Raw genomic sequence first — 13,246 nt, forward strand, 5'->3', positions numbered from 1 at the left:
ATGGACGCCGAGCCAGATGAAGCACTTAGCTTCGGCTGGTGCTGTGTGCGCGAAGCTGCAACATCATCTGGAAATGGTATCGTATTGCGCAGCAACATAGACAGCGAAGCAAGTGCGTCAGAGTGGGTAGCACGTTACAGCGCGGCCACAAACACGGCGTGGACCGTGTACAGCGTCAGGAAAGAGGAGAAATGCAAAAGGTAAAGTTACACTTCTCTGTCATGTCCCTTTGCGGAATTTAGATCGCTGAGATCTTTGGTGCTAGAGATTTTGTAGGGCAGTTACATGGAATATTAGTAGTTCGAACGTTTTTCTAGCCCCGGTAAATATTGTTTCATAGTCTGTTTAGAGATTACAGCTTCTAAATATGATCTTGGCTGGACAGTCATATGCAATAAGGCCGACCACGTTTTGCCCAGAAACCTGATAATTTAGATTAATTACATATGTATACCAATATCTGGCTTACTTCCGGACAGCTAAATTGAAGTAGCCTTGCATTGAAGCCAGCCCACATTCTATGCTCTCGCATAGTTAACATATCCTGCCAGCACAATGCCTTTGTGTTGAACCCTTCGTGTTCTTCGCTTGTGGTATTATGAAGCAACTGCACTAACAATACAAAAAGCCTGCTGTTGCATATTAATGTGACTTAGTGATGAATATAAAGTTCAGAATAATTAGTAACATGTGTTGGACATAAATGTAAGAAAGCTGTACTATTATTATGTTTGCAGTGTACTGTACCCTAAATTTGTTCTTTTGCTTCCCTATGGCAGGATGGTATGTCACAAAGTGTGGCACTGTCACCTCAGTGAGAGAGGCAAACTCTCAAGCCAACGCAACACAAAGTGCGAGGCCATGATTGATATAAAAGTGAAGCTTGTAAACAAGCGCACAGCGAAGAATGACATCTTCCTTCGCCGAGACCCTCCTCTGTGTGCTGTCATGAAGTTAAGTCTACAGCACAACCATGCAGTTGAGAGTGCAGATGCCCTCCGCCTTCTGCGCTGCAGCAACGAGACTAAGGAGAAGTTTCGGGAATACTTTGCCCAGGGCTTCTCGCCCTGAGAAGCCAGGCGTCTACATGAGAGCAGCCTTGCTATAATGGAAGATGCTGCAAGCACATTGCAGCTTGCTAGCGGATCTGTGAATCCCACAAAAAGGACTGTTTATCACCTCTTCGAGGCATGGCAGCGGGAGCACCATGGCACCATTGTTGATCCCTTGACAAAGCTGCAAGAAAAACTGCCGGAGTACTTATCCAAAGGCGAGTTTGCAAATTAATTAATGCCATTGTAATCAACTTACCTTTCATCATGGCACAGAGCCACAGAGGTTGAAGCATATGTAACAATAGTGCACAGACTGAAGTGAAATGTAATGGAAAACAATAGTATGTATGCTTATGAAGCACAATATATGTGCAAAATATATGTTACCTATACTAATAGAACCGAAAAAGAAGAAACTGCAGGAGCATTTGTATCTATTCAGTGAGCTCCCTCATCTGTGGCCAACATGGAAGACCTGGCTGAGACCTATTAAAGCAGAGTTTCACACGTGAGCAATTGTGACCCTAGTGTTAAAAAAAATGTGCAGGCTAACGGATATCATTAAAGCAGATAATTTCGTCGGCCACTGGATATATGCATGAAGGTAGCCGTTATATCAGTGAAGTAGTGGGAAGTATGCTTATAAGCAGTAAAAATAGACTCCATCATCTCTGGCTAAGCTATTTCATTCAGCCTCAACAATTCACATTCATTAAATCAATGTCGGTCATAAAATGCAATGAGCTACGGCTTCCGAAAAGGTGCAGTGCATGGTTACAGTAGAGAACAGCAGCATAAGTGACGATTTAAAGAGTACGCAGCCACAACCTTGAGATGTTCTAAATTCTGCAGCACTAAAGAAATGTATATGCAAGTAGAAGTGCCAAACAAACACAAGTGCTTAAACTGACCTTGGAGTTTTATATAAAAAAAATTAATATTCCTAAATAAAAGAAAGGCTAAGCTACAGGATTTGGACTCTATAAATTCCCCACTGGCAGTATCTGAGTAACAAAACATTCTTTAGCAAGCCAATTTAACTTTGATACATTTGATTTGCTGAAGGAAGAAAAGGAATATAGTGGTTTTTGTGTTGAGATACATGGCCATCATTTAAAGTAGCAAGGGATACCCTGTAAGTGAACCTAGGAGTGACCATGAGAGGGAAAATTTGGGACAAGCGTCATTTGGTTTTAGCTCTTAGTAAAAATCTGTTAAATGGCTCTTTCTAGGAATGCTGAGGTCTGAATGGCACCAAAAAATGTGCTGGTTGGTGAAAATTTGCATATAAAACTTTCCCCGCCACTCTGTTCTAACTCATGATGTCTGTGAAAGAAAGTACTCTTGACCACCATTCTAAGATGGATAGGAATGCACCCTAGATTATGGAATCTGTGCCAAAACATTCCTATCCATGGGATGCAGCCTATTAGCGAAATCATTATTTTGGCAAATCAGCAATATTCAGTTTTTGGCCGTTCCAGCTTGTGAAATTCTGATTTTTATTGAGCACAGTCTATTTATCATGATGAAGTAATCTGCCTGCAAAGGTCAATTTCATGTTGTCTTCAAGTGCATATTTCATCAGTGATGCAATAACTGCCTTGAGCTTTGTAGGCCACAGCTGTCTTGTTGTAAGTCGAGGAATAAAATGAATGAATATAAATGAACGCTATTTGCGAAAGCAGGCTCAAAATTTAGTATGTTGTGCCAATATTTGAATATTCTGTGCGGGCATCGACGTGAAGATATGCATAGATGAAGCCACTGGCTGCTGGGCAGTTCTTGTTGTAACTTCGATTATGAGTCGTGCACAGCTTCTACAGTCTGCCTCGGAGATGATCTTCATCGATTCCACGGCATCCTGCGACACGGCAAGAAGCACCGTGACTGTGGTGCTGACTGCCACAGCTGCAGGGGCTGTGCCCATTGCTGTCGTGGTTCACAATGCACAAACCACAGATGGATATGTAGCTGCTTTTGGTCTCCTCAAGAGCAGTTACCCCTTTTGTTTTGGTGGGCTCAAGGTGAACATACAACTTATTCACAGAAAATGTGGTTTGGTTAATTACAACTTAAAAAATACTTGCACTGCAAATCATGTACGTTAATTTAAAAGCATGAAAAATTAAATTAGCAGTTTAAAGGCCAGACCACAAATGATCCAATGCTGGAAAAAGCCAGTTGTTCAACAATTTTTCTTGCATTAGCCAAGATACGCAACAGCTCGGCACAAAGTGCTCAACTAATGTTTCAGTACTGGCCGCTGTCTCCACTTTTGAATAGTGTTGATAACCAAATTGGCATCAAGACAGTACTGGCAATTTGAGATGACCCTATGCAAGTTCTGGTCTTAAATTACATATCAACTTGTCCTTTTCACTGCTACTCTTTTTGTTAGTGATCTCCTCCTCTACAGCAATCCTTTTAACTCTTTTTGTCACAATGTCTGCAAGAGAGAGTGGTATATACCAGTGGTCTCAAACTCATATTAATATGAAGGCTGCACTAAAAAAATGCCATCCCCACTGAGCCAAGAGCTGAAAAATGACAAAACACAAATAACAGAAACAATAAAAATAATAACATAAACAAATAGCAACCAAAACGTTGTTCTCAGACTGCTGTTGAGCTAGTTGGTTTGTTACAGATGGATAGAACTGCAAAAATGAGTAATGAATGCGAAGAGACAAAGACACACATAAGCACGGATTTGCGTGTCTTTTGCCTCTTTGCCACCTGTGTCTCATTTGCACAGTTCTTCCTTTGTGCCAGCTGATGGACCAACATGTGTCCCCTGCAAACAAGGCTCTCAACTTATTCACTTGGCAAATAGATCATTTTAGTATGGTTTCCCATTTGCCGCCCAAATGAAAGGTGTGCATATTTGCAAAAGTACCATTTATGTGCTAACATTGCCTCTACATTATATGCCATTTATGTAACTGTTTTCTGTCTATTAAGAACCCACAGGCATTCATGACGGACAACAGTGCCGCGGAAAAAGCTGCACTTCTGGAAACTTGGCCACAAGCGAGGCAGTTGCTCTGCCATTTTCATGTGGCACAGGCCGAGTGGCGCTGGCTGAGTTTGGCCAAGCATGGAGTAACTGCAGTCCAAAGAAGGCAACTGATGTCAGCATTCCAAAAGGTATCGAAGCCACTTATATTGCGTATAATATTCATACTACTATTCCATACAGTCAAGCCTATTTCTAATGAACCTGATTGTCACATTGTGTTCATTGTATCAGAGCTGCACAGTAAATGGACCTCTAATGTTAAACAACAAGAATATAGTTACAGAAAACTGCCTCTTATTTTTTAAAAGTGGGTTATGCACACACATTTTAATATGCACTTGTCGGTGCATTTTCTAAGCCCTGAAGCATGGTCCTTGCTATGACTCCCACTGCCAATTTCCCCTTGAATTCACTTTACTGAGCTTTGATTTATTGAGTTCTACAAGCCAAAGCTATTTGAGCTATGAGAGGCATTGTAGTAGAGGGCTGTGGACAATTTTGACTACCTGGATTTTCTAACGTGTGCTGCCATCGCACAGTGCTGGAGCATCTTACGATTCGCCTCCACTGAAATGCAGTCACTACAGGTGAGTTTGAACACTGGTCCCTCTGGCTCAGTAGCCAAGCACCCTAAACACTGTGCCACTTCTACAGGGAAGGGATGAGCTGTGTAATAAGGGTGTGAAATGCATTTAAAGTCATTTTGCCACATACATTTAGTGTCATAGACTAACTCTGAGACAAATGTAGGTTTGCATATTGTCACGTGGTGGTGACAATGCTGTGCGCACAAAAGAACAAACAGGCATAGTAGCACTGAAAGCAACTCTTTATTGGGTTGAGCTTCGCTCGTAAAAGAACTACAACTTCGTGGAGTCGATAGCAGCAAACATGCTCGCTGGTGCTCAAAAAGACAATGCCCACTGTGTTTGGCAGCTCCCAATTTAAATTCGACGAAGAAGCATCTAGATAACCTAGCCAAAGGTGATGATGACAACCTGGAACATATGGAAACAGATGCATGTGGTGGTAAGCATTCTAGACATTTTGACGAATCTTGCGCGGCAAAGAAAATGGTGAAGTCCACTCTTTGCAAAACTGAGTGTGAACAAACAAAGACCACAAGATTATTCAGCATAGTACAAACGAAGTGAACAAAGCGATAAGGTCACATGCTGGTGGCTGTTGAAACCAATAAATAAAGGTAACAATGGTTCGCAGCAATATGCACAGAAAGGTGCCAATGAGATCTACGCATAAATTAATTCTTGAAGTGCAATTAAAGAAAGCTTCCTATTTTCCCAAAAATATCTTCGTCACTAACAGTTGGAAGGACTGCTCTACCTGGAGAATTACAGAGGGCAAGACACTTCTCTAGGAGGACCGAACTACTTTCTGCGGGCCACCCCGGGCTACGTGCGTGAAATCTAGTAATAACACCTCGTTTGAGACCAACTATGTGTGAGAATGAGTGGCCAAACTGATAGCATTGCCCAGCTTTTTAGGGCACGTCACCCTCGCGGGTTCGTCACCTGTTTTCGTTGTCGGAGCACTGTCCGCAAACGGCTGGCTTTATTATTTTTTTGTTGTGTACTTATTGAAGCTCTGGCACCCAGCTTTCACTGCAACATGGATACATCTATGTATTGCATCATCATCATCTCTGGCACAAGTGGTAGGTTAGTGTGCAGGTCTTGACAGTTTGCTATCTTCAGAGAATCCTGGGAAACATTTTGTTTTCATGGCGCCACAGAGTATGAATAATTCATATTAACTTCACAAGCAACGGTTTTACCTTGGTTAGAGATGTTGGTTTATATTGATTAAAAAAAAAATGAAATGCTGGTTTCTTAGATAACCCTAGTTTATTTCGCAAAAGTTGTTTTTTATTTTGGAGTGGATGTTTAGGATAGGCTAGTAGCGATAAGAGGTTCCATCAGACTGCTTGAGGCCCTGAATCCTGTACGGGAGTGACCCGTACCAAGAGTCAATGCGTGTGGGGTGATTGCAAAAGACAGCTTATTACCAAACCCTGTGCACCAATTTACCACTTGTACCAGCAATGATGCAGTGCAGTGGTGTAACCATTTTGCATGAAGATGCTGCACATTAAATCTTCTGGAGTACACAAAAAGAGAGAAAAAAAACAAGCAAGCAGCATGTACCCAGTTGCTAAGGTTTGGCTTTGCAGTGGCCAGTGCTTAGACAATAAAGGCAGGCAGTGAGCAAGTCCTGAAAGGACAGGCGATGCTATCACTTTGGCCGCACGTCCTCACACACAGTCCATCTCAAACCAGGCATGATCGCCAGACGTTGCGCAAATAGCACTGAACAGCCCGAAGCGCACAGTTTAGTCGTTCTAGAGAAGCGTTTTGCCATCTGTACATTTTAATGACCTTTGGTATTGATGACAACAAATATGTAGTGGTGGTGAAAAACTGCATTTCAAAGAAGCACTCCAATGGTAGCAACTGCTATCAGTATTTGACGTGACAGTGTCAGTATGAGCATTATGCAATAACATGTGCAAACGTCTGAAACACATTTCTTTTATTAGTGCAAAAGCACTAATTTGCAGGTAAAAACCCTAGCAAAATCATTGAATGCTTGTATGTCCGCTTGTAGTGCTTTCACACTAAAAGAAGAAACTGCTGGAGTGGAGTAGATTTGGTTTGGTTTGTGGGGTTTAACATCCCAATGCGAGTCGGGCTATGAGAGATGCGTAGTGGGAGCCTCTGGAAATTTAGACCACCTCGGGTTTTTTCAGGTTCATTTTTGGTTCAGTAGCCGAGAGTGTGAACCACTAAGCCAGCATTAGGCAGGGGTACACATCTTGCATTTCTTTTGCCTAGCTATGCAGGAAACTGCAGCCTGAAAGCAGTGCTTGAACTGAACTCTTGACCATGCTCTGAAATGTCTGACATGTCATGCCATATTACTGCTGTTTTTGTTGAAACTATCACCAAGTACAACTGGTGTTGGGGAAACATATAATTTTGCACACTAGTGCAGTTGCAATGGCGTTGCATACAAGTATGAATTAAAGTATAAGCGCATTTCAAGGTATCTAGTCTCAAATCTGAAAGAACAGTCAATTTTCAGATATATGTAAGTGCATTTTCCTCTTCCTTAAACCATGCAGATCATGTATGCCAACACACCAGACGAGCTGGAGAAGGCTAAGGAGGACCTCTGCTGCCTCGATCACAAAGACTATGTAGCCCGTGTCCAAACATTTTTGGAGAAAGAAGATGAATGGGTACTGTTCCACAGGCTCACACTAACAACGAGAGGGCATAACACCAATAATTATTCGGAAGCCTCCATTAGAATACTGAAGGACATTATCCTTCAGAGGACAAAGGCATTCAACGCAATTGCCCTCGTCGAATTTGTTGCAGCGATATGGGAAAAATATTTCCAAAATCGGATCCTGCAGCATGCCAACCACCGAATGGCTCATCATAAGATCTTCTACAACAACCTTTTGAAGAAGCTGCCTGACGAAGCAAAACATTTTGTAACCTGTGAAGAGCCGAATATTTATCAGGTGCCCAGTGGGAAGACAAAAGATGAAAAGGTGTACCAGATGCTTTCTGATGTTGGAATTTGCACTTGCCGATCTGGCCAGCAAGGTGCATTCTGTAAGCACCAAGCACTCGTGCACCAAATGTTTGGCGGAACTTTCCCAAATGCTCCACTCCTGAGTAAGCAGGCCCGCTATGAACTGGGGAGACTTGCATTAGGTAATGCATGCCCTGAAATTGATTTTTTCGAAGGGCTTCATGAGCAGCAGTCGGAGCCTTGCAGTGTTGCTAGTGTTGCATACTATAATGAAGAAACTCCTCATTATGAAGATTTTGAGTCTTCAGCTGCTGCGCCTTTGGACGAACCTGCTGACGGAACGCTACAACAGCCTTCAGGCAGCCAAAAGAGTCAACCAGAAATCAAGGTTTGCGCTTCATTTCCATTTCCTTAAAAGCAGCGAACTGCCTCAGCCATGATGTAGTTGATTTCACAGAACTGTTGCCGATGTGCTGTAACTGACTTTTTTTAGTGTGTAAAAAATTATCACTTTGAACAGTTTAGAGTATAGCTACTGCAGTTTCTTAACCTAAAATGTAAATGTTTTCAAGTTGCACTTTGTTGGTGTATAGACAAAGAAACTGTGTGCTGTTTGCTTAAAATGAATGGTCCTGAGCTATAACAAGGCACTGTTCCATCCTTTTTGTACCATTTCAGGACATACAAAAGAATGCGTACGGAGAGATGCTGGCAACGTTTCAGGAGCTCGAAGCCCTCGCTCACAATGACCCAGCTTGCCAGATGTATGCGGCCAGCATTACAAAGTGTCTAAAGAAGGTTACTAACAGGCAGGGATTAGCTGAAGTCCTGATGACAATAAATGCATCAGTTGGCAGGGCTACGCGGTCAGGGAGAAAAATCGGCGTACAGCCAACCAGCATTGCCAGACGACGTCCTGGCCTCAACCGGGGCTCGAAGCGTGCGCCAGCGGGAAGGCCTTCAAAAGGATCAAGAGCAAAGCGCACAAAGAGGAGTCATTCACTATGCCGCAACATCAATAACGACGAATTGCCTCCAAAATGAAGCCTGTTGGAGTGCTATATGATTAGCAGCAGCACGCACTCCACCCGAAACCAACTGTGACCTGGCGTAGAAAGTACAGGAGAACCTTCAAATGGTTCCAGTTTTGTCTCTGAGCCTAATGTTCAGGAGTCACTGAGACTATGAAGGGTGCCACAATGGAAGGCTCCAGAAATTTTCGACCAACTGGGGTTTTTTACTGTGCACTGACATCACACAGCTCAACCTGCATCTTGAACATTATGAAAAAGAGTGCCGTAACCAGTCAGCAAATGCGGCAGGACAGTGAATCATGAAGAGCCTTTAGTGTGGAAGTGTTGCTGTGAGGTGATAGCGCGTGGAAGCATACACAGAATAGGTGCTGACACCTACTACATGCAGAGTTGTCATCATGAGTGAGTATCCAAAGGCTTGGTAAGGAAGTGGTTAGGCCAGAATAAGCACTGCTGCCTTTTGCAGCAAGATCGTTATGCTGTAAGACACCACTCGACCTGTCAATGTTCGGACGAGCTGCAGTCATGCTGCCTTATGCAAGATCCCAGTGATGGCAACGTCCTCACAGATGGGAACTTGCGTTCTCTTATATGTACTATGATATGAGAGGAGCTCTATGACCACCCCACCCCAGCCCCTAGATCTCAGATTCTCTCACCAGCTACTGCGGATTTGCGCAGCATCGTCAAAGATGAACTGGCCACTTTCAACTGCGTTGCGGCACCTGCTACGCCTCCCATCGCCTCTCAGTCGCCAACCTATGCTGAGGTTGCTTCACACCCACCCGCCCTGACTCCTCCGACTTGTCCAGCACCAGTGTGCAGTCACGTCGCTGCCATGGCACCATATCCTCCTGTGCCTCGTCATGTTCCAGCCTAGCGTCTCCCCCACCCTGTGTGCTACTACTGTGGAATATGTGGCCACATTTCCCGTATTTGTCGCCGTCACCAGCAGGATGAGCAATGGGGTTATGCCCCCTTACAATGTGCCCTCGTGCGCGCCAGACTGAGGATTGTACTGTGCCCTACTCAGACTTTCCTCAGTGTTCTCCCCGCATATGGACTCCCGCCGATGTTTCCCGGCCCTTGCGTCCTTCTCGACACCGATCCCCTTCGCCTTTTCGCCGCACGTCACCGCTTCGTCCTGCCTCACAACCCTTTGCACCTAGAGTGGAAAACAAGCCGAAGCAGTTTTTGGAGGGAAAGCTGCTCCGAGTACGAATTCTGAAATTCCTCCCGGGTGACCGTTGAATATGCTAACAGTAATTACTGAAAGACTGCATCGAGGCCCTCAGCGACATGGGCGCCATTTATTCTGTCATACAGTTTACCCTCTGAGCCTGTGCAAAGTTATTACTCCATGCATCAGTCCGCCACTTCGTGAAGCTAATAGCACTGTGATCAAACCCACCGGCCAATGCACAGCATGTTTCTTCATCGATAACCAGTGGCATCATATCAAATCTGTTGTGCTCCCCACGTGCGTTCATCTCCTGATCTTGGGGTGGGAGTTTTGTCATCAACGTCCGCCGTCATCTCTTGCTGCAAGTGCCTCATCCATCTTGCGGACCCGATATATTACCCCCGCCTGACTGTTCACCACCACGTGTTCGCAGCAGTTCATTTCGTTCTGTTCCCTGGGGACGTGAGCAGCTTATCATTGTGGCATTGGATTATGCTCTTGACGGCGAAGCCTTAGGTATGCCCGCTCCACAGTGAAACCTCCGACGGCCTAGCTTTTGCCTCGTGTCTCACCTGCTTCACACACGGTTGCGGCCCTGAATACAACTGGCCAGCCATTTTTACTGCCCAGAGCTGTTGGCTATATTTAAAGGCGAGCCTGTGCCCCTCAACATACTTTCCTGTGCACCACCATCTGCTGCCAAACCACTCAGTCCGAATTTTTCTGCGCTCGCAGTCGCCATCAGCTCTGACCTCACATTCGAGCAGTCAACAGCTCCGCTCGACGTCCTCTTGCGGCACTGAGAGCCTTTTGATCTGTGCACGTCAGCTTTAGGGAAGACCTCCGTCACCTCTCATTGTATAGAGACGGACGGCTCTGCTATTGTTCAACGACAGCCATATCGTGTTTCGGCATCAGAACTAAAAGTCATTAAGAGCAAGTTGCCGACATGCTTTCTCGAAATGTCATCCGGCCATCAACGAGCTCTTGGTCTTCGCCTGCGGTTCTCGTTCATAAAAAAGATGGCTCAGTCTGTTTCTGCGTGGATTACCGGGCCCTTAACAAGATCACCCGCAAGGATGCTTAACCTTTGCCTCGCGTTGACGACGAATTAGACTGTCTCCAAGGCGCTGAATATTTCTCCAGTCTCAACCTTTGCTTGGGACACTGGCGAATTCCCATGCACGATTCAGACAAGGACAAGACTGCCTTCTCTACCCCCGAGGGTCTATACGAGTTTTAACGTGATGCCTTTGGACTGTGCAATGTGCCGGCCACCTTTCAGCGTATGATTGACACCGTGCTTCATGGAGTGAAATGGAAGACCTGCCTGTGTTACCTCGACGACAACATCACCTTCTCATCGAACTTTAACCAGCAACTCCACCACTTGTAAGATACTACTTCAAGAAGTGTCTGTTTTTTCAGGACAACCTGGCAAACAGCTAGAGATGCTCCGAGCGGCAGCGAGCGATGATGGGTCTATACAGATGAAAGAAGTGAAAGTTGTGCACTGTGCTCACTTTCTGGCAGCATTTGCGGCTTCTACAGGCTTTGCTAAGTCCGTGCATTTGGTTCGCAGGTTAGTTGAACTAAATTTTTTGGTCTTGCTTGTTTGATATTGCCGCAGGTGCTGCCAGCTGCCTTTTGTTGTTTGCTGTCGCAATTGTTTGAAATGCCTACAAATGCAGAGCTCGCAAAGAGAGTTGAGGAACTGGAGTTGTTACTTAAAGGGAAACTAGATGACGTGGTGGCCGAGATCACCGAAAGCTTCTGAAGGTGACGACAATGCTTCTTCGCTCAGCAGTGTTCAATTTGCAAATGAATTGAAATCAATGAAAGTCAGGGAGGCCGAGCTCATGAATGCCAACAAGTTGCTGGTAGAGGAAAATGAAAAGCTCCACAAAAGGGTTGGTGAACTCGAACAGTATTCTAGGATCAACAATGTGGAAATAAAAGGTGTTCCAGTAACTAAAGGAGAAGATGTCAAGAAAGTGCTTGAAACCATCGGTGATGTCATTGCGTGTCCTATCAACGCCGCTGACTCTGACATTGTCTGACTTTGAAATGAAAAAACCATCATTGCTCGCTTTTTGTGTCGGGAAAAGAAAAATGAATTTGTGTGCCAGGCACGGAAAGCTCGGCCAGAAACAGACCAAATTGGCTTCCCTGTAGATTCAACTTCCCCGATTTTCGTAAATGAACGCTTTACCTTTGACAACAAGAAACTATTTGCTAGAACTAAGTTGCTGAAGAAAGAAAAGAAATGACAGCATCTCTGGACTGACAATTGTCACATACTTGTGCGTGAGACTAGCGTGAGCACGGTCTTCCGCATAAGCACAGAAACAGACCTTTAGGTCTTCCATTAGTTCATATACATTCATGGCTTCTGACGGTGCTTAAACTTTAGGCACCCCACTATCTCCTGATGAACTTCATCATATCTTTGCAAACAGTAGTCATTCTCTGATCCATTTCAATGCACGCAGCCTCAGGAAGAACCAGGAATCTATTGATAATTTTAGCATCTCACTTCAGCACTCGTTCTCTTTCATCTGCGTTTCGGAGACCTGGCTTTCCAGTTCTGATGGCAATCTATTTGGTTTTACATCTTATCTTCCAGAATACTGTCATCGCTCGTCTAGCAGATACGGAGGCGCTGCAATTTTTATTTCCCCTGAAATTTCTTACCAGCGTAAATCTTATCTCGCTCTGAATGTACCGCAATGTGAATCTGTTTGGATAGAAGCTAAACATTCTTTCTTTTCCACTGACTCTTGAAAGTTGGTACTCGGCTGCATTTACCACTCACAGTCTTCATCAATCCCGGAGTTTCTGTTAGCATTAGACGCCACATTAAATAAGCTATCTTTCGAAAACAAAAATGTTTTAATTCTTGGTGACATTAATATTAATCTTTTAGAAACAGGTAATCCTAATGTTGTTTCCTATACCGATTGCTTCCGTGGGTTCGGCTACGAATTTATCATCAATGCTCCAATGAGGTGTACTTCCAGTGGATCTTCTTCTTTAGTCGACCATGCCCTGACAAATATATTACCCTCACCCCACTCAGGGGTCATTGAATTTGACATTACAGATCATTTTCCTATTTTCGTTACGCACAGTAAACCATCCCGTCCTCCACGGTCAATTTTCTACACTTCCAGATTCAACAATGAAGATTTTGTTAACTCTAATCAGTAACACAGACTGGTCTCCGTGCCTCTTGTTCAGCAATCTGGAGGGAGCAATGGAGTGTTTTTGTCACCTTTTTTCCAATTGCATATCTGAGAGTACAATAATAGTTAAATGTAAAAAGAATTGCAAATTTCACCATGACCCATGGCTTACAAATAGTTTATTAAGTAGTATACGTCGAAAA

General features: G+C 44.2%; 1 pseudogene; it reads left to right on the top strand.

The window, feature by feature from the left end:
* On the top strand, nucleotides 1–8,057 carry LOC146193867 (uncharacterized; annotated as a pseudogene).
* Nucleotides 8,058–13,246: the final 5,189 nt, after the last annotated feature.

This window comes from Amblyomma maculatum, chromosome 4 (assembly GCF_055883805.1).
Source record: "Amblyomma maculatum isolate TAMU_Amacu chromosome 4, ASM5588380v1, whole genome shotgun sequence".
Lineage (NCBI taxonomy): Eukaryota > Metazoa > Arthropoda > Arachnida > Ixodida > Ixodidae > Amblyomma > Amblyomma maculatum.